Source organism: Colobus angolensis, unplaced genomic scaffold (genome assembly GCF_000951035.1).
Source record: "Colobus angolensis palliatus isolate OR3802 unplaced genomic scaffold, Cang.pa_1.0 Scaffold25, whole genome shotgun sequence".
In the NCBI taxonomy this organism is placed as follows: domain Eukaryota; kingdom Metazoa; phylum Chordata; class Mammalia; order Primates; family Cercopithecidae; genus Colobus; species Colobus angolensis.
In genome coordinates, this window is record NW_012115710.1 from 5,945,439 (window position 1) to 5,962,692 (window position 17,254).

At 40.3% G+C, this 17,254-nt stretch overlaps 1 long non-coding RNA gene across 1 annotated transcript in view; it reads left to right on the plus strand.

Annotated features, from left to right (window-relative positions):
• The window catches only part of LOC105514813, an 18,142-nt gene extending 3,930 nt beyond the window's left edge, over positions 1-14,212 (plus strand). The window contains exons 2-3 of the long non-coding RNA XR_001002227.1: positions 2,713-2,809; positions 14,108-14,212. This is a non-coding gene — a long non-coding RNA (uncharacterized LOC105514813). The remainder of the gene's footprint in view (positions 1-2,712; positions 2,810-14,107) is intronic.
• The last annotated feature ends 3,042 nt before the right edge of the window (positions 14,213-17,254 follow it).

Sequence of the window (17,254 nt, forward strand, 5' to 3'; positions counted from 1 at the left end):
GACAGAGCAAGACTCTGTCTCAAAAAAAAAAAATAAATGAATATATATATATATATTTACATATATACTTACATGTGTATATATGTATTTTATTTATATATGCATATATATGTAAATATAATACAACATAATACACATGTTTTACCCAAAATGTCATAATTTAAACTTGTCAGCAATGTGAAAATTATTAAGATCACATTTATATACTGTTATTTATATTGACTTCAAAACCTGAATGCTTTTTAAATTTATGATACACTTCAATTCAAACTAGCCCCAATTCAATTGTTCAAGTACTGCATGACTTTTTCTCCACATAAGTCATCATGGAGACTTCCCAGCTGCAGAAGACAGTATGGGGTTTGAGGTCAGCCATTGAAAGCTCCCTGAGAACTGATCATTCTTGTCTTAGAGATGAAGAGGTAAATGAGGAAATAATTTTATTATTTTTCATGAGCACAAAAGGGCAGATGGTTGGGTAGCATGATGAAATAATTCCAGTGATCATCTCCAGTCTTGAGTTTTTCTCAGATTTATAAAAGAAATAAAGGGTGATGAAGTTGTTTGAGTAATAAAAGCACACAAAGCAATTGAGCAGCAGAAGGATGGTGTCGGTGGCTCTGTGTTCAGGAGATGACTGGGAAGAGAGGCTGGGGCTGTGCAGACGCTGGGCTCTCCACTGGTGTCTGCAGAGGAGACTCGCCATGTTGATGCTGGTCCAGGCCATGAGGAACACGAACAGGACATCGTGAATCACCATGACATTTATAAATGATCCTTGTGGGAGTTTTATCTGTTTAGATCATGGATGTACGTCAAGCCCATTAAATAGTACCAAGAATAAGGAACATGTGCAAAATATATTTGTGGAATGAATAAAAGAAGTCCCATAGAGCAGTTCAGTTTAACAGAAATATAATCCAAGCTCCAAATACATATTAAATTCTTGTATGTATGGCCTAGTTTGACAATAATCTTGTGAATATCCAGGACCAACAGCGGTGAAACTGGTATTGGCTTCTGTGGTTTCAATGATGTGAACATAGATTAGCATGTTGGTGATCCAGAGGGAAATGAAAGAGGGAACAGGTCTCAGGGCTGATATTCGGATCACACAATAATTTACCAAACTCGTTACCAATATCGTAACCGGAGACATTCACACCACAAACCAGGAGAAAAAGTTGGTGTTTTTACACAGCATAACTTTCTGCAAGACATTGAAACAAGACTCTATATCATAACAAGACTTTCATCTCACTTAATTCAACCTTTTCTACTTGGCAGAATAATGGTATAATTCAAATTTTATGATCAATTCCTTCTGCTTATAACTTCACAGAACCCAACCTACAAAATTCTTTAGTATCCATTGGTTAAATAAGAAATTGTCTGTGCTGTTGCTAATATGACATGCTATACCTGAACAAACTCCTCTGAGAAAAGTTGAGGCCCCTATACCCAACATAAGAACGCAGGCCACATGGTTACCCCAGGACTCACCTAATTCCCTACTGTCTTGAATAACTGTTTGAGTTCTTCAATTAGTTGTCTTTAAACCTAGGTTTATGGCTGAAAACCATATGCAAACTGAAAATCTCATATTACTCTTAATTTGTATTTCCTCTTACTTTGTATTTCTCCTTTTTAAACTTTGTATCTGTTACTTGTTAAATTTTTTCAGAGGTGCAGCTCCTAACAAGATAATACTGAACCAGCACTTTCAAATGATAGCAAAAGACTGTAGAACAGACAAAATTGAACTTATTAATGGACTCCAGGGAGACTTAGCCTGAGAGCCACATCCTTCAAATCTCATTTGTTGCTCAAATGCTTTTGACATCGATTCCTAGTCACCAATCACTCCCCAGAAGATGAGACGAGACCAGCAAACTGGGAGAGGTCCATGCTGGCATCAAGGGACATCAAATCTTAATTACAGAATGATTGATCAATGATGCTTTCAGAGAAAGTTCTTGATCACAAGGGGAAATGTGAAAGTTGTCCGAACAAAATGGAGTCACTCGTTTTAAAGATGACCCTGACAAATAGAGCCAAGAAGGCCATGAAGAGAGGGGTCTTATCCTTGTATGCCTGAAAATGAAAAGGACTTTACAAAACCCACAACCTTGCATAAAGGTCTTCGCAACCTTAAACAAAAAATATTTCTGCAAGAAATGCTGCCCAGCAATTGCCTGTCCAACCTCGGACTAATGTCACCCTTGTGACTGATCTTGGTAGCCAAGAAAAATTCTGTCAAAACAATATGCAATCCTCCCCATTTCTGTCTTCCTTTATCTCCCTGAATATACTCATAGTTTAATATGCCATGTCTATTCCCAATTGCAATGCTCCATTCCCAAATAAACACTGTTACCTTTAGGAAGCTTTCATATGTTTGTTATTTAGGTTAACACTTCTAAAAAGTAAAGTATTACAGTTACAATGTAAAATTATTAGTATTAACAAGACAGACATTGGTATAAAATGATTATTACAGAAATTAAGACAAATTGAGTCTGAGAGAGATTATTAAGACTGTCCCAGCCAAGTCACTGAAGTCATAAATTTAAGCTACGACTAACAGGATGCCGAGCTTCCAGACGGATTTATTTTGTTGTTTTGTTTTTAACAAGGGGAGGGCGCTATTTCCCTTTCTGACAGCCTCACGTGAACTTCCGGAACACTTTGGAGTACTGCTTTCTTCCTAAGTGACCAAGAGGAACAGAACACAGAGCAGCCTGGCAGTGTCCAAGCCACAAGCTACTGCTCCTCCTTCCTGTACCCTGGGGCTCGTCAAACTCACCTGGTAAGCGCTCCTGAAAAGCAGCAGGTGGTGACTTTAGGGGAGGACAGGCCAAATGGGAGAATCCCCTTACGATCCGGTTTCTCCAGTTCTCAAGTTCTTTTGAAATAATGCTCGTAGAGAAGGAGGGTTTTCTGAGAATCGAGGGAAATAAACTCTCAGGACTTCCGGTCGCCATGATGGTTGTGGGCAATCAACAGGGTCGCTGCAAGCATCGGGGGCATCTTTAATGTGGGCAGGAAAAAAACACGATTCCTTACTTCTGCAGAGTTTATAATATCCTTGCCCATTATTTAAAATAAAATATCTAAGACGTAGGTAATGATATATTTTAAATAAAACTGAAGCAATGTATGAAATTTCTCTGGAATTCACCCAGCCACTCTCGGCTGTTACCACTGTCCAGAAACCTCTTAACCCCCACCCCCGCGTGATTGATGTGTTTGGTTTGTATTTTCAGTATTATTTTCTGTAATATTTAAAAGTTGTATTTGCTTGGTGTCATGCTGTACAGTCTCATGCAATTTGATTTTTAATCAATATTACTTTTTTTTTTTTTTTTTGTGATGGAGTCTCTGCCCTGTCACCCAGGCTGGAGTGCAATGGCACGATCTGGGCTCATTGCAACCTCCGCCTCCTGGGTTCAAGCGATTCTCCTGCCTCAGCCTCCCGAGTAGCTGGGGTTACAGGTGCCATCTACTGCACCGGACTAATTTTTGTATTTTTAGTAGGACAGGGTGTCACCGTTTTGACCAGTCTGGCATGGAACTCCTGATCTCAGGTGATCCGTCCACCTCAGCCTCCCAAAGTGCTGGAATTACAGGTGTGAGCCACCGTGCCCGGCCGAGTATTACACTTTAAATGTTTATCCACGTTTACATGTGGTTTTAATAATTTATGTTAACTGCACTACAGTATTAATGCAATGATGATATTATAATCAATGTATCCATTCTTTGATGATGGACATTCAGTTTGTTACCCTGTTTTCTGATAGCAAACCATAATACAATGGACTTTTTATATGCATTTTCTTGTCCACACATAATTTCAAGGGTAGGTGTCTTGAAGTTGTCTGGATGTAGCCATTTTATTCTCCAAAGCGGCTGTGTTTTCGCTTATCTCCAATACTGGTTTATGAGTTTCCATTCCTACACATTCATATTCATACTTGATTTTGTCAGATTTTCTTATTTGCATCAGTATTGTGGGTGAGAATGATATCTGATAGTGGTTGTCATGCACGTTCCCCTGATTACTAGTGAATTTTAATATCTTTTCAGGACATTTGTGTTTTATCCTTTTGATTCCTTATTTATATCATCCATTCATTTCTCTATTTTTTGTTTCTTTAATATGTTAAGGAATAATGAATTTTATTCCAAAATTTTAAAAATTTTAGGATTTTTTTTTAAGTGACAGGGCCTCACCATGTGGCACAGACTGGTCTCAGACATCTGGGTCCAAGTGATCCTCCCACCTCGGCCTCCAGAGTGGCTGGGGCTACAGGCAATGCATGCAGGCAGGGCTACGCCTTCATGCATGGCTGGGATTTTTATTAGATGTTCTTAAACATTTCCAGTGTCATATAAAATACATTATTTACTATACAAGAATTTTAGTATTTGAACTTTAAGGAATGTAATTTTGCATTGTTTTCTTGTGAAGATGAATACAGATTTTCGTGGGAGTCAAAAAGACAATTTAAAGTGAAGAGTATTTGGTTTTCTTTAAATAATTTGATTTCTAAAATAAAAGTAAACAATCAAAACTTTTTTTTTTTTTTTTTTTTTGAGACGGAGTCTCGATCTGTCGCCCGGGCTGGAGTGCAGTGGCCAGATCTCAGCTCACTGCAAGCTCCGCCTCCCGGGTTTACGCCATTCTCCTGCCTCAGCCTCCCGAGTAGCTGGGACTACAGACGCCCGCCACCTCGCCCGGCTGGCTTTTTGTATTTTTTAGTAGAGACGGGGTTTCACCGTGTTAGCCAGGATGGTCTCGATCTCCTGACCTCGTGATCCGCCCGTCTCGGCCTCCCAAAGTGCTGGGATTACAGGCTTGAGCCACCGCGCCCGGCCAACAATCAAAACTTTTTAAATGCAATATGAAAATGTTTTCAATTGAAATTGTGATAGTAACATTTGATGAGTGGTAAATGCATTTTAATTGAAATTGCAACTGAATGTGTATCACAGGTGATAAAAATCATGTGTATTTTAATTTTAATTTTTAAAATTTAAAATTTAGTGTAATTTTAATTTGGTTTGTATGACGTCCAAACAAATGAAAGTATTATATATATGTATATAGGTATAATAACATAGTGCCATGGAAGTATTATATATATAAATGAAATTTTCCATGTGAAAAATTTAGGTGGAGGTTTTTAAAGTGTTTATTTACTTTATAAAGAGTAATAAATTCACATAGTTGGCTGCCCACGCACAGTTGAATATGTCCTGTACTATTACCTTATGTGTATATATATATATATATTTATCTCCAGAGTTTATACATACACAAATTTTTACTTTTTTCTTGAAGAGTAGAAGGTTTACACACTGTTATTTACTATGCCTTTTTATCATTAACAATAGATCTTAGTGATGATCAGTATCCGTTTTTAGAGATCTTTGACATTCTTTTAAAATTGCATATTGTTTCATCATTGGATGTATCATGATGTCTTTATTCATTCCCTTACTACAAAACGTTTGAGTCACTTCAGGTTTTATTTTATTTGAGTTTTTATTTTTGAGACAGACTCTTGCTGTGTCACCCAGGCTGGAGTGCAGTGGCACCATCTCGGCTTACTGCAACCTCCACCTCCCGTGTTCAAGCAATTCTCCTGCCTCACCCTCCTAAGTAGCTGAAATTACAAGCCTGCGCCACCATGCCTGGGTAATTTTTGTATTTTTAGTAGGGACGGGGTTTCACCATGTTGGCCAGGCTGGTCTCGAACTCCTGACTTCAAGTGATCTGCCTGACTTGGCCTCCCAAGGTGCTGAGGTTACAGGAGTGAGCCACAGCACCTGGCTGTGAAGGGGGGCTGCCCCTCTACACCTGTGGGTGTTTCTCTTCAGGTGGGACGAGAGACTGAGAAAAGAAATAAGACACAGAGACAAGGTATAGAGAAAGAACAGTGGGTCCAGGGGACGGACACACTCTGCGTGCGAGGACCTGCACCGATGCTGGTCTCTGAGTTCCCTCGGTATTTATTGGTCATTATTTTTACTATCTTGGGGAGGGGAGTGTAGCAGGGCAACAGGTGGGGAGAAGGTCAGCAGGGAAACATGATCGAAGGAATCTGTATCACGAATAAGTTCAAGGGAAGGTGCTGTGCCGGGATGTGCACGCAGGCTAGATTTGTGTTTCTCTTTACACAAACATCTCTGTAGCAAAGCGCAACAGACAGTATCGCTGCCAGCGGATCTCACCTCCAGCCACAGGGCGGTTTTCTTCTATCTCAGAATAGAACGAATGGGAACAGTCGGCTTTACATCGAGACATTCCATTCCCAGGGAGGAGCAGGAGACCAAAGCCTTCCTCTCATCTCAACTGCAAAGAGGCCTCCCTCTTTCACTCCTCCTCCTGCGCACAGACCCTTTAGGGGTGTCGGGCTGGGGGATGGTAAGGTCTTTCCTTTCCAACGAGGCCATATCTCAGGCTGTCTCAGTGTGGGGAGACCTTGGACAATACCCAGGCTTTCTTGGGCAGAGGTCCCTGTGGCCTTCTGCAGTGCATGGTGTCCCTGGTTAATCGAGAACGGAAATGGCGATGACTTTTACCAAGCATACTGCCTGCAAACACATTGTTAACAAGCCACATCCTGCACAGCTCTGAATCCATTAAACTTTGATTCATTACAGCACATGTTTCTGTGAGCACAGGGTTGGGGCTAAAGGTACAGGTTAACAGCATCTCGAAGCAGAAACAATTTTTCTTAGTACAGGTCAAAATGGAGTTTCTTACGTCTTCCTTTTCTACACAGACACAGTAACAGTCTGATCTCTCTTTCTTTTCCCAACACACACGTTTCTAGAGCAATGGTTTTTTGGTTTTTTTAAATTATTGATTTCCTGTTTCACGTATCAGAATAGCTCTTTTATTCTGCTATGCTCTATTTGTCTATCTGTTTGTCAGTCTATCTGTCTAGAAGTAAATACAGGCATATGTAGGCAGAGTTCAGTGTACATGCATGGATTCCTTAGGTCTTTCCACTGAGAGAGACTAGGACAATGATACCTTAGTTGCCATAAACACACATAGTTCCCAGAAACAAGGTTCCTAAAGACTATTTAGTTCCCGTAAACACCCTTAGTTCCTAGAAACCAAGATTTTGAAATACCGTTTCTGAATACAAGGGAGCCAAGGAGAAGTGTTTACTTCCAGGGCTGGAGCAGGAATATACAAGATAAAATTGAACAAACTGTGACACCAGAACATAAAGAAATACTCCAAAAAGGCTGGGGCATGTTGAGTGAACACAGAAGACAAATGTGCGTGACCTCAACCTAATCATGAGAAAATGTCAAAGAAATCCAAATTGATAAACGTTCTGTAAAATAACTGACCCATGCTCAGCAAAAGTGTTACAATCACAAAAGACAAGGAAAAAATAAGAAACTGTCACAGACCGGAGGAATCTAAGGACAGATAACAACTAAGTGCAATGTGAGATCCTCGATTAGATCTTGGAGAACACAGAGGATGTTAAGAGAAATATTGACAAAATTCAAATAAGGTCTGCACGTTAGGTAATGGTACAATATGCTAACACCAATTTCCTGGTTGGATAATTGTATTATATATACTATTATATATACAATTATTATATTACAATTACATATACAATTTTACATTATATGTAATACAATAAATGTATATGTGCAATTACTTATCTATAATACAATAAATATATATACGATACAATATATAATAAAATAAATGTATATGTACAATTATTATATATATAACAATTATATATATAGCTAATATCAGGATAAGCTGGTTGAGGATTTACGTCAATCTTTGCTATGTTTGCATGTTTAAAATTATTTTAACATAAAAAAATTATATGGGTTGTATAGTTGTTTTGTAAAGTTTAACTCTAGGCACCATAGTTTCTATTTTAATGGGTGCATTTTCTTCTTTCATGGAAGTGGGATAGTCTGTTATATTAAGAAGCTATTCATTTTTGTATATTAAGATTCTTCTGGCCATGTGCAGTCGCTCACGCCTGTCATCTCAACACTTTGGGAGGCCGAGGTGGGTGGATCTGATCCTGAGGTCAGCAGTTCGAGACCAGCTTGTTCAACATGGTGAAACCCCGTCTCTACGAAAAATATTTAAAAAATTAGCCAGGCATGGTGGCATATGCCTGTAATCCCTGCTACTTTGGAGGCTGAGGCAGAATCCCTTGAACTCAGGAAGCAGAGGGTGCAGTGAGCCGAAATCACACCACTCCACTCTGGCCTGAGCAACAGAGGGAGGCTTTGTATGAAAAAATAAAAAAGAAAAAAGAAAGGAAGAAAGAAAAAAGATTCTTCCTCGAACTTACTGGGTTATCTGGTTTATCTTACTTTTGTAGCTTATTTCAGGTGATTTGTTGTGTTTGTCTATAGAGTAAAATAATAGTGCAGTGAGTTATAGTTTAATCTCCTTCCTTTCAATCACTGTATTTCAAATTTATTCCAATATATTGGAATAAGCTTCTAATATTTTAACTTAAATAGTGAAGGTCATACTTGGTATTTTCCTGACCTCAGCTGGACTGATTTCATAGCGTCCACATGAAGCACAAGGTTAGCCTTTGGCCTGAGAGAGACGTATTATGCCGAGAATGTGTGTAACCCTTTTTACTGAGGAATTGTGGGTGGGGTTTTTTCCTCCCAAGAATGATTGTTAATTTTAGTCCATCATTTTCCTTTGATTGTTCTTTATCTCAAACAAACAAACAAAACAAAACGTCCTGGTCTTCTCACCTATTTTCTTGTAGTACCTTTAAGCGATGCTCCAGTAATATCTTTCTCTTAATTATTATGGAATGCATGGGACAGTTCCATGTCTGATTATATGCAGAACGTGCTTTCTACAAGTGAGTTTTTGTAGTATTTCTGTACTGTCACACTAGGCCATTTCTCTGTCTTCAAGGATCTCCCATCCACCCCTGCCTCCACCACATCTATCTCCTGCTCAGCCTCCATTCCAACTGCCCAGACCTCACAGCTCTTGTATTCAGACTCTACAGATAAATCACCGAGTATGAGGCTTTACTCACAGGAAGTTCCTCTTCTGGCCTTTCCTGACTTCTTTATGTTTTCTCACTCTGCACTTCCTCCCTGTTCCTCTGCCATGCTGCACCCTGACTTCACCCAGTTTTGTCAGCCAGTGAGAAACGTTTAGATCTGTGAATTAAATCTGTCTCCTCATTATTCTGAAAATGGAGTTTGCATGGACTTTTCCATTCACCTTATTGCTTTCATTGATACTCAGTAATAGACAAGATACACTGTTATTTCTTACTGCCTTGTTCGTTTCAGAAGTACCAGGTAGAATTTTACAAATAAGCCTTGATACATATTCCCAGTAATTGTTGAGTGATTTAATTGCATGTTGTCTTGATATTACATTGGTCATATATTACGTTATTTCTCAGTTTTGAATATCTGGATTTATATAAATTTTCTGTAATTAATGTTTGTGTTTATCCAAGTTCTTGGAAACTACAACCGCTGTAATTGATCACAACTCACCTAATACAGGGGTAAGTAAAGTGAGAGATGCTTTTTGACTCATGAAAAAAAGAAGACTGTAGACCAAGTCTCAATAACTTTTGTTAATCCTATAGAAAGTTAGCCAAGATAGTATTCAAAAATTAACATTTTCATCTCAGTAAATTTTTAGAACATCAAAATGTTTTCTGAGCACCAACTGGCTAGGTTATAAAAGTTTTATAAGAATTTGCAATTAAAATGCATGATACATTTTAATCCATTAAAGACTAGTGGGAATGTATCAGCCAGAGTGTCAAATAATTTTTGTTTTATAAATCAGAGTATCTGTCATCTTGCAGTATTACCAATGCTGTTGTAAACTGAATTTAAAGAGGTATTAAAAAAATCTGAATTTTTATCTGTTTGTATATCTTAATATAGATTATGTACAAGTAACAGCTAAATAAAATTACACTTTTAACCCTAAAAAAACAGCCAAGATAATGTATACGTTCTTTAAAAATCATTTTTTTTTTGAGATGGAGTCTCACTCTGTCACCCAGGCTGGAGTGCCATGGCACGATCTTGGCTCACTGCAAACTCTGCCTCCCGGGTTCAAGCCATTCTCCTGCCTCAGCCTCCTGAGTAGCCAAAACTACAGGCACTGGCCACCACGCTTGGCTAATTTTTTGTATTTTTAGTAGAGACAGGGTTTCACCGTGTTAGCCAGGATGGTCTCGATCTCCTGACCTCATGATCTGCCTGCCTTGGCCTCCCAAAGTGCTGGGATTACAGGCATGAGCCACTGTGCCTGGTCTAAAATTCTTATAAGGAAAAAATTACATTTTGTTTCTTGAAATGAGGTAATGCTTTAGTCTCCCAGACTGGAGTGCAGTGGCACCATCATAGCTCACTGCAACCTTGAACTCCTGAGCTCAAGGGATCCTCTCACTTCAGCCTCCTGAGTAGCTGGGACTATAGGCGCATACAGGTCCCTGGCTTCATGAGAAAAAAAAGATATAATTGGTACTAGGTAAAATAATACTAAATAAGAAATAATTTGAATGCATACTATATTCATTCATTCATATAACATAATGCATGTTATCTGGAATAACAATACTTAAGTAAAAGTTTTTGTCATAACAAAAGGGAAGCTTGTAGTTCAGAGGTTAGCTAAATTAAATTAAATTTGTGGCAGGCTGTGAGAGGCATAACAATTAAACATGAATACATGAAACATGTAGATTTTAATATTTTCATTGCAAATTGGATAGAAATATTTGGTTTGTTCAGTTGGAATGTGGAATTATTATGCAGATATGCATAATAATCAAATGCAAAACAGAAAGGTTAATACTATGCCTACTTTTTAAAATGAGCTATTTGTATCCAAGGAATGCCGCATAATTTTAATAAATCAAATTGTGTTTAACACTCAGGATCATACAGCCCTCCACCGTGCTCTCTCTGCAATATTGTTTCAAGCATCTTTAAACACACAAGTAGGTTTACAATTTCTGGTTGCAGGAAACTAGTGGGGGCACCTCTGAATCACCCACAAGTTGTTCTTATCCATAGATCAAGTCTTAATACCATCTTGGAACAAAGCAATTACAGTGTGTCCAGCATAGTGTGACCTCAGACTCTGTGCAGTTTATTTAAGAGGCTGAAGAAAAATATCTGAATGCATCAGTTTCCATATTGAGTTGAGCTCTTCACAATTACTATTAGAGATTTACAGATCAAAACATCAATTCTAGGCAGATGTATCAGGCTCTTGCTGCTCAAGTGACACTGCACCTACTTCTGTCAGTAGACAAAGCTAGAGAGAGTATATTTGTATATTATATCACCACAGATAACAAACCATAATTATATCTCTGCTACTGAGCAATGCAAAACCAACTCCTAATTAGCACCATATTGAGACGAACAGTAAAGCTGCTGAATGAAATTCACAATTTCTTTTTTTTTTTTTTTTTTTGAGACCGAGTCTTGCTCAGTCACCCAGACTGGAGTGCAGTGGCGCGAACTCGGCTCACTGCAAACTCTGCCTCCCGGGTTCACGCCATTCTCCTGCCTCAGCCTCCCAAGTAGCTGGGACTACAGGCGCCCACCACCACGCCCGGTTAATTTTTTGCATTTTTAGTAGAGACGGGGTTTCACCGTGTTAGCCAGGATGGTCTCGATCTCCTGACCTTGTGATCCACCCGTCTCGGCCTCCCAAAGTGCTGGGATTACAGGTGTGAGCCACCGCGTCTGGCTGAAATTCACAATTTCTTATGTGGTAGTTTTTATTCTTTGTTTGCATCTCACTGTTGTTCTATAGTCATGTCATTTTGAAGTTCTTCACAACTTCTTTAAGAAGAAAGTGAAACAATTGAATTAATTATTCAGAGTTCACCTTGGTTGAAATAGTTTGGTTTGTTTTTATTCTGAGGGAACTGGCCATTTAATATTGGAGAGTTTTAAGTTCTTAGAAGGTGGTTATGTTTACCTTCTAGAATTTTCTTGGTGGCTGTAATCCCCTAATGGAAATTCAGAGAAATAATTTTTTTTTTTTTTTTGGAGGCAGAGTCTCAGTCTGTCACCCAGGCTGGAGTGCAGTGGTGTGATCTTGGCTCACTACAGCCTCCTCCTCCTGGGTTCAAGCAATTCTTCTGTCTCAGCTCCCTGAGGAGCTGGGATTACAGGCATGCACCACCACACCCGGCTAATTTTTGTGTTTTTAGTAGAGATGGGGTTTCACCATGTTGGCCAGGCTGCTCTGGAACTCCTGGCCTCAGGTAATCCACCCGCCTCGGCCTCCGAAACTGCTGGGGTTACAGGCATGAGCCACCACGCCCTTTAATATAGTCAATACAATCAAAAAGTCAAAAAATTAAGATGGATTATTTATGGGTATTTGGATTTGGGGTGATTTGTAATTCACCAATTTTCTTTTCTGTTATCCAAAGTGTCTACAATGCTATTAATATGTATTTTTACTATTATATAAAACTTAATCTTCAAAAATCACAATAAGATATCACTTTACATGTACCAGAATGGCCATTTTTAAAAGGCCTGTAATAACAATTATAGGTGAGGATATGGAGAAGCTGGCACCCTCCTACACTGCTGGTGGGAATGGAAATTGGTGCTTTGGAAAACAGTCTGGCAGTTCCTTGAAGGTTAAACGCAGAGTTACCATATGTATCCAAGAGAAGGAAATCATCTGTCCACACGGAAATTTGTACCTGAATATTCACAGCAGCATTTCTCATAAGAGTCCCAAAGTGGAACTCACCCAAATGTCTATCGTCTGCTGAATGGATAGAGAATATGTGGTGTCTCCATACGGGGGAATATTATTCAGCAAAGGAGGTGCTGTTATGTGGTATAACACGGATGGACCTTGAAAACATTATGCGAAGTGAAAGGATCCATCACAAAGGACAATGTATTGTTTGATGCCTGTCTTAGTCACTTCGGGCTTCTTTAACAAAAGTATCATAGACCACGCGGCTTAAACAACAGGATTTATTTCTCACAGTTCTGGAGCCTGGGAAGCCCAAGATGAAGGCACTGGTGCATTCAGTGCCCGGAGAGGACCTGCTTCCTCGTGCAGAGACGGCTGACCTCTTGCTGCATTCTCCCGTGGTAGAAAGATGGAGGGAGGTCTCCGGGGTCTGTTTTCTAAGGGCATTGAGACCATTCATGAGGATTCCACCCTCATGACCTCATCACCTCCCGAAGGCCCCATCTCCTCGTATCATCACATTTGGAGTTAGGATTTCAACACAGGAACTTGAGGGTGGACACATACATTCAGTCCGTAACAACTCCTATTGAATCAAATGTCCAGAATGAGTAAACCTGTGGAGACAGAAGGTGGACTCGTGGGTGCCTGTGGCTGGGTGTGCGTGCACGTGGGGAATGGGGAGTGCCGCTTAGTGAGTTTCTTTTTGAGGTGATGACACTGTCCTAAAACCGATTGTGGTGATGGTTGTACAACTTCGTAACTATGCTATATACAACATTGAATTGTATAGTTTATTGTGTGGTTTGTGAATCGTGTGGTTTGTGAACTATATATCCATAAAGCCATTATTTTAAAAATCTAATCATTAAAAAATGTCATAGCAGAACTAGTGAAGGTAATGGGTCAGACAACGGTTCCTAAACCCAAGTATTTTAAAGAAATCTAGGTGACGATTTAGGCAAGAGAAACCATTACAATTGTACGAGAGAAGAATGGAAGGCAAGGAAATAATGACACTTTTGCCTCTGTCAGGTTGGAATCTCTAGAAGTTACTATTCTACATGGCTTAACTTGCAGATGCAGGGCTACATCAAAAATAAAAGAATTTGAAAAATCCATACTCCCACTTCATTAGGCAAAAAAAAAAGAAGTTTCTATTTTGCAGCTCTCCTGTTTCAGCCTCTGTCCTAAGCACCTACTGCTACTAGGAGCAATTCCACTGATGCATCTCTTTTGAATGAGCAATAAGTCCTTTTGTCAACCTTTTAGAGACACGGAAGCTAAGATTTATCTGACGGTTCTTCCCATGTACCTAAATACAACCTCTTTTTATTTTTTCAGGCTGAAAAAGATACAGTAAAGAGATAAATACAACATTTGACAGATGGACGAAAAGGAGTGTCATGAAAAGAGTAGCAGCAGTGATGAAGAGCTGCCGAGACGGTGAGTGACTTTGCGCTCCGTGCGGGTTCCTGGTGGCTGATTCTTCTGCATCTCGTTATAGTTCATGAGATACAGAGCACCATGGACGTTTTCTGGAAGAAAGGTTCTGCTCACATTTTATTCACTCATTCATCTCTGTATGAATGAAGGGGAAAACCGCCAGGGGCACCCAGGTGTACTTTTTTTTTTTGAAACGGAGTCTCCCTCAGTCACCCAGGCTGGAGTGCAGTGGCACAATCTCAACTCATGGCAACCTCCGCATCTCCAGTTCCAGCGATTCCCCTGCTTCATCCTCCCCAGTAGCTGGGACTATGGGTATGCACCACCACGCCCATCTAATTTTTGTATTTTTAGTAGAGACAGGGTTTTACCATGTTGGCCAGGATGGTCTTGATCTTTTGACCTCTTGATCTGCCCACCTCGGCCTCCCAAAGTGCTGGGATTACAGGCGTTGAGCCACCGCGCCCGGCCGAGGTGTACTTTTTAGACCTTCTCTCTCCTTCCCCGATTTTCACCATGGCTACTTCATACCTGAGCAAAAGCGAGTCTAGGGCTGTTCTTCCAGCTCTTTCCTTGATGCATGGACCTATGGCCTTGACCATGCTCTTGACAGTCCCACAGCATGGCACCCAGATCAGAGCAGAACCATGCAGCCCGACTTACTAAGCCCTCCCGCTGTGCGTTTCAGTGGCTCCTCATCAGCACGCGGCTTATCTCTCATTTGTAGATAACTACAATGAATGCACTGTTTTACATTGTCCTAGAACTCAAAACAAATTAATCTGACCAAATATTTCCGTGTATGCAATTCAGACACTGCTGTAGAAAGAAGGTTTGTGTTCCTCCAATATTCATATGTTGAAATCCTAACTTCCAATGTGATGTTATTAGGAGATGGGGTCTTTGAGAGGTGTCAGGTGATAAAGGTAGAGCCCTCATGAATGGAATTAGTTCCCTCATGAAGGAGACCCTGGAGAGCTCCTTTCTCTTTCCCCATGCCTGGACAGAACAAGAAGTCTGCCCGCTATGAATCAGGAGCAGACACCGAGTCTACCAGCACTTTCATCCTGGACGTTCCAGCATCGAGAGCTCTGACAAATACATTTATATTGTTCACAAACCTCTCAGTCCATACTTTTTAAAAAGAGCAGCCTTAGCCAGGCATGGTGGCTCTTGCCTGTAATCCCAGCACTTTGGGAGGCAGAGACGGGCCAATCTCCTGAGGTCAGGAGTTCGAGACCAACTTGGCCAACGTGGTGAAACCCTGTCTCTACTAAAAATACAAAAATTAACCGGGCCGGGTGGCAGGCACTTGTAATCCCAGCTACTCGGGAGGCTGAGGCACGAGAATCGCTTGAACCTGGTGGTATTGCACCAAGATTGTGCCATTGCACTCCAGCCTAGGCGACAAGAGCTAAATTCTATCAAAAAAAAAAGGTCTGAAATGAGTGAGACGGATGCTCTGGCATGCATAAAAGACCACAGACTAGGATGAATTGTTTGCTTTGGGAACCCAGTGCTTCCTAGCTCTCATGCTAAGTAATTTCAGCCTTCTATGATTAATCACCACAAGAATTTGTGATGAGAGTACTGTATCCTTGTTTTACAAGTTAGAAAGCTGATACTCGGAGAGGTTAAGCAACAGCTTTGACAGGTCTGTCACTGCTGAGTGATGTCTGTGAAAGGCACTGAATGCAGATTTCTCTGGTGTCCATCATCCTTGACACGCTCACCCTAAATAAAGAGATCCCACCTTCAAATAAGCTCAGTCCATCCAGGGTTGTGCAAACAACTTCATCAGGTTAACATTCCCTCCTGTTCAGGACCAACGAAGGATAGAAGAGTAGGGCCCTTCTTATGCTCCTACAGTTTACAAAAACACAGTATCCTTTCAGAAGCCAGTAGTGAGCATCGCCAAGTGCGACAGACTGTGATGAACATCAGGGATTGAGAATCAAAGGAGGCATGCCTCCTGAGATAAGATCATTGTCTACTGTGTGGAAACAGAGATGCAGTTAATTCAGTAAAAATGTGCAGGAATGGCATTTTATTATAGGATGGGCATCAAAGAAGGTGTCTGTAAGGATGGGCATCTCTAAGACATTTCTAAGGATGGGCATCTCTAAGGATTCCATCTCTATGGATGGCATCTCTAAGGATGGACATTGCTAAGGATAGACATTTCTAAGGATAGCATCTCCAAGGATGGACATCTCTAAGAATAGCATCTCTAAGGATGGGCATCTCTAGGGATGGCATCTGTAAGGCATCTCTAAGGATGGCAGGTCTAAGTATGGACATCTCTAAGGGTGGCATCTCTAAGGATGGTATCTCTAAGGATGGCACTCTAAGGTTGGGCATATCTAAGGATGGCATCTCCATGGATGGACATCTCTAAGGCATTTCTAAGGATGGACATTTCTAAGGATGGGCATCTCTAAGGAGGGCATCTCTATGGCATCTCTAAAGATGGCATCTCCATGGATTGGCATCTCTAAGATGGCATCTCTAAGGCATCTCTAAGGATGGGCATCTCTAAGGATGGCATCTCTAAGGATGGGCATCTCTAAGGATGGATGTCTCTAAGGATGGCATCTCTAAGGATGGCATCTCTATGGATGGGCATCTCTAAGGATGGCATCCCTAAGGATTGGGCTACTTTCACTACATCACAGTGAGGAAATTGTCCCACCATCAAGCTCCTCTGACACGCTCACATGCCAAATCCATTTGTGTTTTCCCTGGAACTGTGGATCCAGTATCAGTGTAGATGCATCGAACACACAAGGCTAAGGCTACACAAAAAAAACTGCAAGAAATGAAAACTGTAATTTTTTTCGCAGGGTGAAGCCAGAGTGAGAAATTATTTGTAAGGGACACATATTTGTTGGGGAAAAGTTAAAGATTTGACATCTTGCTCCTCTGGTTCATGTACACTCATAAGAATCAAAGACATGTAGGTTATTTGCATAAAAATTAGTATATATGTTAGTTTTCTTCTTTGTTCTCATAAGTTTTTATTTCAACAGTTTCTCTCTCATAAGA